This window comes from Chanodichthys erythropterus, chromosome 23 (genome assembly GCF_024489055.1).
Source record: "Chanodichthys erythropterus isolate Z2021 chromosome 23, ASM2448905v1, whole genome shotgun sequence".
In the NCBI taxonomy this organism is placed as follows: domain Eukaryota; kingdom Metazoa; phylum Chordata; class Actinopteri; order Cypriniformes; family Xenocyprididae; genus Chanodichthys; species Chanodichthys erythropterus.
Genome location: NC_090243.1, coordinates 28,456,258 through 28,469,498, shown reverse-complemented (window position 1 = coordinate 28,469,498; position 13,241 = coordinate 28,456,258). Strand labels below are relative to the sequence as shown.

General features: G+C 38.1%; 1 protein-coding gene across 6 annotated transcripts in view; it reads right to left on the bottom strand.

The window, feature by feature from the left end:
• The window catches only part of pard3aa (par-3 family cell polarity regulator alpha, a), a 560,621-nt gene that overhangs the window by 237,250 nt on the left and 310,130 nt on the right, over positions 1-13,241 (bottom strand). The window lies entirely within an intron of this gene.

Here is a 13,241-nt window from a genome sequence, read left to right as displayed (position 1 = left end):
TGAGGTCTTAATCCCGCGTCCCCTCTCCCCCTCTCGGCCTGTAATTACAGGTCTTAAGCTGTCACATGCAGCCTCTGCTGTGTCCAGCTCTCTCCAGAGACCCAGACAGCCTCATTAGCCCTCTCTATCGCATCTCTCCAATCCCATTCTCTCTCTCTGCATTCATTTGCTCAGTTGCACAGAGAGGAGATGAGCCCCTTTCTATGGCAGATCTGTTGTCCTCTCCCACATATTTTCAGTCTATTTTTCAAGTGGATTATGACGGCTACAAGCGCCCGAGGCTGTGCAGCTGTGGGTCGAACTGCTCAAATTTACCCTGTGCTTTTGAGCCAGTGACAGTTTATTATGTGTCCCCATAATGGGTGAATTAATTCTCTCAACGGTGAGAGCAAGGGCACTGAATGGGTACAAGTGCTTAAGTTAAAAGAGCTAAATTCTACACATCTGAAGTCCACTTATAATACAGTATTAGTCAAGGGTTCTTGCACCAAAAACCATTCCCTGACCATTTTTGACCCTCCCACTGAGCCTTAGTATTAAAAAGGCGGATTTTTGCTACTGTACCTTTAAGACTGTTATATGTAAATTACCTTTATTGTGATTGGTTAACCTTAGTGTACTGACTTCACCTTTTTGGGATGATTATTTTCTGCTAACACTGTATATAAATATCAATATATTCATATATTTACATTTTCTTATATATTTAGAATATCTATATTACCTTTTTTTTAAGAGAAAAGAGCAGAAATATGAAATACATGAATATAGTTAAGTTACTATTATTATTATTATTATTATTATTACTGTATGAAGAAGAAGAAGAAGAAGAAGAAGAAGAAGAAGAAGAAGAAGAAGAAGAAGAAGAAGATGAAGAAGAAGAAGAAGAAATGTTATTATCATTAATCAAATTGCATTAAAAAAAATACTTTTGTATACGGCAGACTTATATTAACCAACAATAAATACCAAATGAAAGCTAAGCTGATCGCTTCTGTACACAACTGTCTCTGTTCACCTTGTGAAGTGTGAGTGAGTCAGATTGAGTGGCTGTCGTGACACCCAATCTGCTCAATGCCACTGTGGCTTAGTGCGCTGCCCTTTGATTCAATCAATTACTTTCTCAGGTGCACCAAATGAGTTTCCCTCCTGAGCTGTAAGTGGATTAGAGAGAGTGTCTTCATTCTGAGCTGGGCTTCTGCTCCCCGGACGCCTCCAGTCAAACAAGACTGCCTCGTACACATACCCACTCTTTCCCTTTTGCAATTTCTTTGTGTCGCAAAACTACATTTCCCATGATGCTTCTGCCATCCTCTTGAATCCCAGTCACAGTGATATGACATCAGTAAGTCATTGTGAGTTCATATCAAAAAGGTCCATCAGAGAGTAAATAAATTAATGAAGTACAGATCCAGAAGTCCTTCTCTTATTGCTTGGCGCATGTGGATGCGTCCCATCATGGTCCGCTTCGCCCCGTGGAGCGACAGTCTGGCTCAACGCTAATAAAACCATAATTTACCAGTCAGGCTGATTGATAGCTCTCTCAAGACACAATCGATCAGACCCTCATTTCAGCAGGACAGTTTTCTGTAGCCAGCCTGGCACTTCCTTCCTGATGTCAGCTTTCATAAACATCATGTGGACACAAACCACATGAGTTGTTTTTATGCACAGGAGGCACTCTAATAGTAAAAATGCAGATGCACATTTCGTCATAATGAGGGTGTACTTTGGCAATGAATTACAGTTTGAAATTTCTTAGGCCTGTTTCACACTGCACATTAAAACAGAGTATTTATTTTGCTCAACAACAACAAAGCTGGAGAATCTCACGCAGCCAAAATGAGGATTGTCAGTAACGGTGTTCAGCCTTACATTGTTCAAACCGGAGTCGACACTGATGGAGAGACTCAGGAAGAAGTTACAACTTTTAGAATGAAACTGGACGTTTCTGAATGGTTAGTGGATAAATTTATGTAGTTGCTGTGGAGTTGATTCAACTCATCGAATAGCATGTGCCGTCATGTTCATCTTTTGTGCAAATCCAGTGTTGGATTGACCCTCGTTTGTGAAGCAGACCAGCGTAAAATGATGGCATGACAACAACACTCTTCTACAACAACTCTTCCTCTTCTCTAAAGCAGCCCAACATGGCCTCACCCCCTTTGTTGTGTGTCCTGGGGGCAGGGTTTATGTAAAGTTTGGGGTTTGTGATGTCAACAACCCAGGAAGAAGCTTGTTGTAGTCCCTACCAGCCGTTTGTTGTAGTCCTTAAAAAATATCTCTCTTTGCATTGAACTTTGAGTGTCGTGACTTTGCAGATATTGTTTATACTCAAACAGCAACATTACACACTTAGTAAAGTTTAAAAAGTGAAATCATAATCAACCACCCCTTTAATATCTTATGCACTAGTACTTCTCAAATAAACTTGTTTCAAGGGATTTTATATTTTAACTGAAAAAAAAAAGACAAAAATACCTGTTAAAGTCGGCATAAAACAGAAGTTATGCTAGTCTTTTCTTCCTTACTGTGACGCATATCCAAATGAAACAGCTTCTCGAATGAGGGAAAAAAAAAAAAAGAATGTAGGGTGGGGCTTGATTTTGTTTATGGAGAATTGATTGGATGGTTGTGGTTTGCTATTGGTGGATCTCATGTGAGTGACAGATTGCCCCGCCCTCATCATTAGAGAAGAAAAGAGATGTTGCAGCTAGAGGGAGGGGAAGTTATTCTGATTCAAGATTACCAGGCATATGAGTTTAACAAAATAATTATGTGCATGAATACATAATTTATAATTAATACTGCAATATTCCATATTGTCAATTTTGAATTCATGGTGACTTTAAAAATAGTATTTTTGCAGCACATCAAGAAGAACTGCAGTACTGTCCAGTACTGAATCAAAGCACAAAGCAGACATGTTCTTGCACTTACACTTCTGCTTTGCTTACTTGCTACTTGTTCAAATAGTGTACAAAAGGTTTTAGATTTTGTACTATATTTTTTTTCTCTCCTGGTATTTAGAGCAGATTACATCAAATATCTACCAGGTTATAATACACCTTCTCTGAGAAAAATCTACAAAGTTCACATAATCTGAACAAGTAATGTAGAAGGAATTGAGAAACACTTCTAAGTATAGTACTTTTGTAAAACTTCAAACTACAGTGACATTCTTGGCTTGATGCAAATGCATTACTTTCAAAGAACATCTCTGAGCGAGGACAGCGTGTGCATTTCTTAGTTCCCTAAAGGATTCCCAGAACTGTGTAGAATATTTTCATACAAAGAGAAATCAAAGAAACTGAATGAAAAAGTGGACCTGAGGGCCAGTCTCAGTTCTTCAGACAGTGTTCATGAATATGCATGATGATGATGCGTGTTATATGCAAATTCACACTTGGAGTCATGCGAGTCATGTTTACGGTTATAACTGGCTGTCGTCAAACTTCAACTCTGTTACTTTATTTTTTTTTCTTGAAACAATGTTCAAAAATGAATAAAGGAGTCCTTGATTATGATTTCACTTTTTTTTTCTAATTTTAGTTAGTATGTAATGTTGCTGTTTGAGGATAAAAAACATCTGCAAGATTACGACGCTCAAAGTTCAATGCAAAGGGAGATATTTTCTTTTACAACAAAGGACTACATAAAATGGCTGGTAGGGACTACAACGAGCTTCCTCCTGGGTTGGTGACATCACAAACCCCAAAATTTACATAATCCCTGGTCCAAGAACACACAACAAAGGGGGTGAGGTCATGTTGGGCTGCTTTAGAGAAGAGGAAGAGTTGTTGTAGTAGAGTGTTGTTGTCATGCCGTCATTTTACACCAGACTGCTTCACAAACGAGGATCAATTCAACGCTGGATTTGCATAAAAGATTAACATGACGGCACATGCTGCACAATCGATGAGTTGAATCAACTCCACAGCAACTATACAAATTTATCCACTAACCATTCAGAAACGTCCAGTTTCATTCTAAAACTTCTTCCAGAGTTTCTCCATCAGTGTCGACTCTGGTTTGAACAATGTAAGGCTGAACACCGTTACTGACAATCCTCATTTTGTCTGCGTGAGATTCTCCAGTTTTGTTGTTGTTGAGGAATCGAAGCGTGAGCTGTTAAAGCTCCGCCCTCTTCTGGAAAGGGGGCCGGGAGCAGCAGCTCATTTGCATTTAAAGGGACACACACAAATGACGTGTTTTTGCTCACACCCAAATGGGGCAAATTTAACAAGCTATAATAAATGATCCGTGGGGTATTTTGAGCTGAAACTTCACAGACACATTCTGGCTTATATAACTTATATAACATGAAAAGGGGCATAATGGGTTCCCTTTACTACTATGAATAATGCGTTTTAGCTCAATGATATTTATCGTCAACCCATTCAACTCCAAAGCATTTTGAATGTAATACAGTTAAACATACAGAAAACTCAAACACTTCTTGATTCAACTGTAATGACACCTCGATGTCACAGACGAACACAAGCCAGTTTAACAGCACACTAGAGGCGTGGAAACTAATTGGACACACTCGATCCGGGGAAATGTATTAATTTCTCATTTTAATAATCCAGTGCTGATAGGCTCAGATGCCAGCCTTTATGAGGAGCAGCATAAGCTTGCAATTACCCACAATCCTCAGAGGCTGTCTTTGAGCACTCTGTTGAACTTTGATAACCTTATACCAAAACATTTAGTAATAAAAACAGTAAGTGTAATAAACACTGAAACCTACATTCTTTACTTCAACTTATACAAATGTTTTTGTCCCATAGTTTTACTATGACGGGGTAAAGGGAAATCTCAGTGCCAAGAACCAATGTTTTAAGAAATTAATTGAATTCAAATGACTGGAAGAATTTTAATTGGCTGAGAACATATGACCTTATATTTATAGAAACGGAAAGCCATCGATTGGAATCACTGCCTCTCTGAAGCTCAGCCTCAATTATTGAACTGAAGCAGAAAACGCAATGACCAATAATACATTCCATCATTATCTGGGTCAAGACAATCCCTTATGAAGTACATCACTGCTTCAATTACCAAAGGCAGTCTGAGAGATATTCAAGATTCTCAGCTTCAGTTCTCAATCTGAAACCCCAGAGAGTTTCACTCAAGTCAGTGGCTGATTATTAAACCCTTAATTTACAGTTTGAGACTCTGAATCTACTGTAATTGTGACAAAATCAGGTCACTCTCCCCATGTCGGGCCTTTCCAAGTTCCATCTACGAGCTAAAAGAGCAAGTGCCTTCAGTTAGAAGAACATACTTTACAAATTTAAGTCACAAAATGCCTTTCTACACTTTAAGAAGTAATTGTGGGGACCTGTTTCCACAACTTAAATAAATGTATGGTTGCAAGTTAAAAATTCTAATTTATTATTTTAAATAAACCTTTTACGTTGCAAACATTACTTTGGAGTTCTGTTGACATAATAATGTTGATTATTACATCAACTTAACATTGATTGTAATCAAATTTCTCTGTTAATTGGCTTTTTTTAAAATATTAAGTTGTATTAACGTAATGAAGTTATCTTGATAACTTCGGAAATTAGACTAGTTTCCAGCATGCTTTGCATAGGACTGGATAAGTTAAATAAATATTGAAATTAATTGTTAATTTATTTGTTTTTAGTGAAGGGAAAGACATTTATGTTTGTTATTTTTGACATTTAAAAGAGTTTCTGTAATGTTGAAGTTTTTGTGGTTAGGATTGTGCTGAAGATAAACATGAAGGTAAACTCTACATTGACTCTATAAGCAATTACTGCACTAATGCCAATATATTACTTGTTCATTAAATACACATGTTAAATAAGTTATGTTATCATGTGCTATATATGATAGCTGTTGATTTGAACTGACATAAATAAATTGGTTCCACAGCTACAACTCTGTTAGTTGGATCAACTTAATTTTTTGAGTAATCAACTTAAAAGTTGTCATTTTTTTTTTTTTTTTTTTTTTGTAGAGTCATCACAATATTTTTAGAGTGTAGACAGCATTTTAAAGCATCATAGGTAGCTGAAAACACAAAGGTATAGGCAGAAAAAAAAAACATTCTGGCTTCTAAGATGCCAAAATCTTAAGTAGCACCATATGTACAGTATCAGAAGACAGCTCCCTATGCAGCCTTATCTCATTAGTATTTGTATATTAAATCTAGGTGTATAGAAATTGAAACATATATTATAGACATAGTTCCAGAAAACGTATTTATTTATGCATAGCTTAGAAACATAAAAGAATTCATATTTTTTACCTTTACATTTTTTTAAATAAATATATTTGTATTTTTTTTTAATTAGCTATTTCAGTTACATATAACAGGTAACATTTCTTTTCTAAGTTTTTCTACATTTTTTAAGATTTTTTTTAAGAAGTTTTTCATCTAACATTAATATTGTATCTTATTTCATCTTTATTTCAATTAATGAAAACATTTTTAACAGGTCTAATTAACAACAATAATAACACTGCTGAACTACCCTAATGCATTCGGGTCCAGAAAAAAATAAATAAATAAATAATATATATTTTTTTTTAAAAATGTAGCATCTCTGGTTTTTGCTGTAGTTCTTGCAAATTTTAAAATTTCAAAGAATTTCTTAACATTTTTAATTAATAAAAATTGTGTAAATGTACTAAAAGCATGGTAAAAACATGGTAACATTCTAAAAAACAATTGCACGTTCACTCATGAGAAGTTACTGATCAGATACAATATGGTTGTAGTTGAAAAAATATTATGTTATGACTGTTTTCTAACCTTATATTCAACCGGGTCCAAAAAGACCCCTGAATGCAACAGCTACAGTTTTTATTTATTTACTTATTTATTATTAATGCATTGCAAGGGTTAAATACAATAAATACATTTCTAAAAACTGTTGATACTGTAGATGTTGTTAATAATGTACATTTCAATGTCTATGCAAACACACAGGAGTAGAACCACACTTTGGGCCCTATTTTAACAATCTAAGTGCATGGTCTAAAGCACACGGCACAAGTGCACTTAGGGCGTGTCCGAATCCACTTTTGCTAGTTTAAGGATGGGAAAAATGGTCGGTGCACCCGGCTTATTGTCTAAAGAGGTTGTCCATATTCTCTTATTGAGTCATGGGTGTGTTTTGAGCGTTTGGTGCGCTCGCGTCATGGCGTATTCGCTATTTACAAGGTGGAATTTGAAAGCGGAATAACTGAACGCGTCTTTAGTGAGGAAACGGATCTGCTCGTGTGCAAGGTTAAAGCGTGCGAGCAGACCATCTATGGAAAAAGACTGATTTCGCCAAAGCATTTTTTATTTTTATGCACACAGTAATAATCTTTAACACTGTAATCCTTTTTATTTTTAATATTTGGCATGTTTGTGCGGTGCTGCACATCCCTGTGTGTGTAATAAGCAATACGCACGCACATTGTGTACCCACATATAGGTGCACATTACTAACTATATATTCAAATATTGCACCATTGATGTAAGACCAGGTTTCAGTTGGTCAATGGTTGGTCAGTTGCCTCAAAATAGTAACGCGCCAACAATGGACCTGAACAATCTTCCTTTTCAGACCAGCACGCCCATGGGCACACAAATGGGCACAAATGCATTTGCTATTTAAACAAAGTGGCGCAGGATGTGGAAACCATAACTGCGGCAGGCTGAAACTAGCAAAAAACACTTGCGTCGCGCCTGGTGCCACATTGTGAATGTGCCTCTCTCAAACATAATCGAGCACACACACACACACACACACACACGCACACACACAAAGTGTGAAGCCAGGCCAGCAGACAGTGATGGATCTTATTCATTTTAATGCTGGCCTCTGTTTTCCTGCATTTGCTGTATGACAATAGCAAACTGCCGCCTGTCACAGAGAGCATGGCCGCCGTCCCCCGGCACACAATCCTTGATTTTCTTCAGTGGCCCCTGCAATCTCTCACTACCCATCATTCTCCTCTTCTTTCCACTTCCACTACTCTCTCCATCTCTCTTTTTTCTTATTTCAGCTTTCCCTCTCTCTCTGAAAGCCATATCAAAGCGCAATTTGTGGTGTATGTAGGACCACAGCGGGGTTCCGTCTTTGCTTTAAAGTTGATGAAAATGATGAAAGCAACCATCCTCATCCTCATTTGACAGACAGATACGAGCGACCTTCAGCCCGGGCGTTCCGGAAGGCGACGGGTGACCTTGGATGGGAATAGAGGGAGAGGATGGATGGGCCGTGTGTGAGGGGACAGGATCTCAGCGTGAGGTCTCCTGCTCTCAAAGCACCAGCAGCAAGCGGCACCAATCAACTCCACACAGACGCTAATAAAGGCTGATTTGAGCTCAGCAGTGTGTCTGGTGTGTGCCGCTGCATGTTTTGAGGGGTTTCTGTGTGTACATCCGTGAATGATGACAAAAGACATCATATTTATCGTTTTTGACTGGGTACAAAAAGTAACACAAAGACTATAAATAGACAGGGTGATTTTCTATTGTGTTGTCTTCACTGCCTGCACACAAAAACAAACGCAGCGCGGCCAGTGAAGTCACATTCATGAATAAATGAGGGTGCCTGCATAGAGTGAAGGCTTTGACGAATAGAGATATTATTATTATTAAAAAAAGAAACTCACCTGTTGATTTTCAAACATAAGAAAAAAAAATGGCTTGTCACTTTCATGTGACTCAATAGCATGGGACTTTTTAATACTTTTTTTCATGTAATAGCAAGTTCTGAATCGTAATTCTGAATTTATAAAGCAGGTTTTGAGTAATGTATGAGTTTATACTGTATCTAAAAATTCAGATATTTTCTCGCAATTCTGAGTTTATATCTCACAATTCAGAGGGAAAAAAGAGTTCTAAATGTGCAATTGTGAGAAAAAGTTGCAAATGTGAGGGAAAAAGTCACTTTTTTATATAAAAAAAAAATAATAATAATAAAAATACTTTTTATCTCATAATTCACTAGCAGACATTGTGTAAATGTTATTAATGCAGGACTGTCAGTCAGTGGCTGTAGGCGGGGCCTTAGCAGTGTGACATCACAGAGATTCTGCTCAGAGAATCAGAACGGAATGTCTAATGAAAGTGCTTTGGTTTAATAGATTATATACAGTGGGTACGGAAAGTATTCAGAACCCCTTAAATTTTTCATTCTTTGTTATATTGCAGCCATTTGCTAAAATCATTTAAGTTCATTTTTTCCCCTAATTAATGTACACACAGCACATTTTTGCGGATTTATTAAAAAAGAAAAACTGAAATATCACATGGTCCTAAGTATTCAGATCCTTTGCTCAGTATTTAGTAGAAGCACCCTTTTGATCTAATACAGCCATGAGTCTTTTTGGGAAAGATGCAACAAGTTTTTCACACCTGGATTTGGGGATCCTCTGCCATTCCTCCTTGCAGATCCTCTCCAGTTCTGTCAGGTTGGATGGTAAACGTTGGTGCTCAGCCATTTTTAGGTCTCTCCAGAGATGCTCAATTGGGTTTAAGTCAGGGCTCTGGCTGGACCATTCAAGAACAGTCACGGAGTTGTTGTGAAGCCACTCCTTCGTTATTTTAGCTGTGTGCTTAGGGTCATTGTCTTGTTGGAAGGTAAACCTTCGGCCCAGTCTGAGGTCCTGAGCCCTCTGGAGAAGGTTTTCGTCCAGGATATCCCTGTACTTGGCCGCATTCATCTTTCCCTCGATTGCAACCAGTCGTCCTGTCCCTGCAGCTGAAAAACACCCCCACAGGATGATGCTGCCGCCACCATGCTTCACTGTTGGGACTGTATTGGACAGGTGATGAGCAGTGCCTGGTTTTCTCCACACATACCGCTTAGAATTAAGGCCAAAAAGTTCTATCTTGGTCTCATCAGACCAGAGAATCTTATTTCTCACCATCTTGGCAAACTCCATGCGGGCTTTCATGTGTCTTGCACTGAGGAGAGGCTTCCGTCGGGCCACTCTGCCATAGAGCCCCGACTGGTGGAGGGCTGCAGTGATGGTTGACTTTCTACAACTTTCTCCCATCTCCCGACTGCATCTCTGGAGCTCAGCCACAGTGATCTTTGGGTTCTTCTTTACCTCTCTCACCAAGGCTCTTCTCCTCCGATAGCTCAGTTTGGCCGGATGGCCAGCTCTAGGAAGGGTTCTGTTCATCCCAAACGTCTTCCATTTAAGGATTATGGAGAATTTTTTTTGTAACCTTGGCCAGATCTGTGCCTTGCTCTGACATGCACTGTGAGCTGTAAGGTCTTACATAGACAGGTGTGTGGCTTTCCTAATCAAGTCCAATCAGTATAATCAAACAAAGCTGGACTCAAATGAAGGTGTAGAACCATCTCAAGGATGATCAGAAGAAATGGACAGCACCTGAGTTAAATATACGAGTGTCACAGCAAAAGGTCTGAATACTTAGGACCATGTGATATTTCAGTTTTTCTTTTTTAATAAATCTGCAAACATGTCAACAATTCTGTGTTTTTCTGTCAATATGGAGTGCTGTGTGTACATTAATGAGGAAAACACACACGTTTATATATTATATATCAGTTAATCAATTTGATGCCATGCCTGAACGCTGTTTATCCCTTCACAGTGGCATATAGCGGATGGGCATGAAGGGCTATAAAATAATTTTTCTTATTATCATGCTACTTTTATTATTAAATTAATATTGCAATTCATTTGCCCCGCAATATCATAGTGCATCACCACCTAACCGACACGCTGCAAGGACAATAAAGTATTAGTTAGATAGCTTACTCATTTAAAGAACATCTTGTTTAACACAAAATACTTATCGATTCACAAAAATAGGCCTACTATATTTTTTAGGACAACATGGTTTGGCAAACAATATGTTCAGATAACGTCTTCCTCTGGCATTCCAAAGAAATTAATACGAGTGGAAAACATTCTCTCCCTTCTACCATGCGCTCTCTGTTCTCTCCACTGTCTCATTTTAGCAGCAAAAATTGCAGCCATGTCACAAAATGGGTTAAGACATGCTTTTTTGGGGCATGAAATAATGCTGCAAATACCAGTAAATTGACTAGCGCAAACATTAGTAAATCATGTTGCATGATTCATTTAAATACTTTCCTCCCATAAATTTTGTGTCTGAAAGGGAGACTCCTACAAATGCATATGCAATAAGGTCAGCCGCAAAAACAACTGAGTCCACGTCTTTTCAGCACTAATTTTGAACTATGTGTCTCTAGTAAGTCCCAACAATAGTTTCTTAATGCCAAAAGAGGGTTTGGGCTGTTAGTATATCTGACCTAAATGTCTTAACAGTATTCACTGAACATGTAAACACCAATTTGTATCAGTTGAATCAGTCTAATTGATAAACCAACTAGGGAGTCTCCTGCTTCTCCTCTAGAGTTTCAGCATCACAAATTTAAAACATTTCCCACCAAATATTTCCAAAAGCAAATTATCTGAGTCATAATATACACTTTCATTTTATAGCTCTATACTCATACTGTAAGCCAACAATTGCCTTGTTACTGTCTATTTTTATTTCTCCCAAGAAATTTTAAGAAAAATCTGATACCTAAAAGAAACATAAACTCTATTAAGTCCTCTCAGCTATGAAACAGCAAGTTCTGAGCAATAACGTTTTCCTCTGGGAATCATCCGCTCCACTTTAAGCGTGAGAGTGTGGTCAGAGACTGCAGTCATCTCATTTCCATAAGCAGTAATCATTCTGAATTTCATCTCTTCCTAACGCTGAGGCTTCAAAGCGCCTGTCGTATATTCTTTAGAAAGATAAGTGTTAGATTATGCTTTCAGATGTTATGACTCTGTACAGGCATTAAAAAAAAAAAAAAAGAGAGAGAGAGAGAGAGAGAAAAGAAACACAAACACACATCCAAAGGATTGCTTTCGAGAAAGAAGGGGGATGGAAAAGATGGCATTTGAAGTTGATATTTGATATTTCATACTGCCATCTGTTATCAGTACAAATCAGCATGAGCATTTCAGCGGTCAAATTGCTTTCGATCGCAATCCACCGCTCACACCCCCAGTGTCACTGTCTCTCTCTCTCTCTGTCTCCTGTGTCTGTCTGATAAGAACTGCTCACTTTAATTCACTTTTTCTGCAGTCAAACTTCTCTGTCTTCACACACTACTCAACTCTGTCAGTCACTCTGACCGTTCATCTTAATGCGGGAAGGAAGAACAGCAGAAAGTAATTTTGATAATCAGCATTTAAAGCGGTTGTTGATTATGATTTCACTTTTTTAACTGTAGTTAGTGTGTAATGTTGCTGTTTGAGCGTAAACAACATCTGCAAAGTTACGATCCTAAAAGTTCAATGCAAAGGGAGATATTTTCTTTTATAGAAATCGCTTTTTAAGGACTACAAACGGCTGGTAGGGACTGCAACCATGCTGGGCTGCTTTAGAGAAGAGGAAGAGTTGTTGTAGTAGAGTGTTGTTGTCATGCTGTCATTCACAAACGATGGTCAATTCAACACTGGATTTGCACAAAAGATTAACATGACGGCACATGCTAGTCAATGAGTTGAATCAACTCCACAGCAACTGCATAAATTTATCCACTAATCATTCAGCAACACCAGTTGCATTCTAAAAGTTGTAACTTATTCCTGAATCTCTTTGGCTGCGTGAGATTCTCCAGATTTGTTGTTGTTGAGCAACCGAAGCACCGGCTGTTAAAGCTCCGCCCTCTTCTGGAAAGGGGGCCGGGAGCAGCAACTAATTTGCATTTAAAGGAACACAAAAAAATTGTGTTTTTGCTCACACCCAAATAGGGGCAAATTTGAAAAGCTATAATAAATGATCTGTTGGGTATTTTGAGCTGAAACTTCACAGACACATTCTGGGGACACCAGAAATGTATATTACATCTTGTAAAAGGGGCATAATAGGTCCCCTTTAAGGACTAGCCACTGAACTATTGCCTGTTCAAGTCTATGGTAGCCCTTAGAACCTGCAGTAAATAGCACCTGATGCCAATTTTGGTGAAAGTCTCTAAAAAGCCTCTTGCCCAACTGAAACGCTATTCTGGTTCAATGGGTCACGCAGAGTTCAAGGTTTCAATTTATGCTACACTAGATTACCCACCATACTTTTTAAATTTATCCTTCAGCTTTCATCCCCAAATTTGGGTCAGATAATCTTCAGACCATGTTGGATATATATTATTAAAAGTTATACACACAACACCAATCACATGCAATGCATCAAAACAAATACATTT